The sequence below is a fragment of the Orycteropus afer genome, unplaced genomic scaffold (assembly GCF_000298275.1).
Source record: "Orycteropus afer afer isolate SDZICR_OR568_19922 unplaced genomic scaffold, OryAfe1.0 scaffold00290, whole genome shotgun sequence".
NCBI lineage: Eukaryota > Metazoa > Chordata > Mammalia > Tubulidentata > Orycteropodidae > Orycteropus > Orycteropus afer.
The window spans coordinates 2,144,576-2,145,571 of NW_006921877.1; positions in this window are offsets into that span (position 1 = coordinate 2,144,576).

Sequence of the window (996 nt, forward strand, 5' to 3'; positions counted from 1 at the left end):
TGATGTCCCCTGCGACTATGGTCCCAAGCCCACCTTTCCTTGACTTTTAACAATAATGGACTTATACAATATTTGCTCTTCTGGGACTAACTACTTCACTTAACATAATGTCCACACCTACTTGGTGTGGTTATAGGATCATTCCCTGGAGAAAGATACTATGCTTGGTAAAGTAGAGGGTAAGTGAAAAAGGGGAAGACCCCCAACAAAAAAGATTGACACAATGGCGGCAGCAATGGGCTCAAGGATAGCAAAGATTATGTGGATGGCGCAGGACCAGGCAGTGTTTTGTTCTATTGTACACAGGACTGCTGTGAGTTGGAGCCAGCTCATCAGCATCTAACAACAACCTCCTCCAAGTTCATCCATGTTACTAGGTGTTTCACAGATTTTTCATTCCTCTTCTTCATTCTTCATTATTCTTTAGTGTTGCATTCTTTGCACACATACATACAGTGTTTATGTATCATAGTTTGGTTATCTACTCATCCTTTGATGGCACTTAGGTTGTTTCCATCTCTTTCTTACTGTGACTAGTGCTGCAATGAACACGGGTGCACATCTAACTGTGTCCCAGCTGCCACTCCTTTAGGAAATATATCTAGTAGTGGAATTGGAATGAGCTCTGGTGGCAGGGTGTCTAAGGTATTTGACTGCTAATCAAAAGGTTGGTGGTTCAAACCCACTAGCTTCTCCATGGAAGGAAGATGGGGCAATCCACTTCTGTAAAGATTTATCACCCTGGAAACCCAAATGGGATCACTATAAGTAGGAATAGCATCGATGGTGGCGAGTTTGATTTTTTTGTTTAATGGCTAATGATAACGAGCACCTTTTCATGTATGTGTTGGCCATGTGAGTATCTTCTTTGCTCAAGTGTCTGTTCATGTCTTCTGCCAGATTTTACTTGAATAGTTTGTTTTGATATTGAGGTGTTAGAAGTTTCCTATAAATATAAGAGATAAGTCAGTCCTTTGTCAAATATGTCATTGCTGC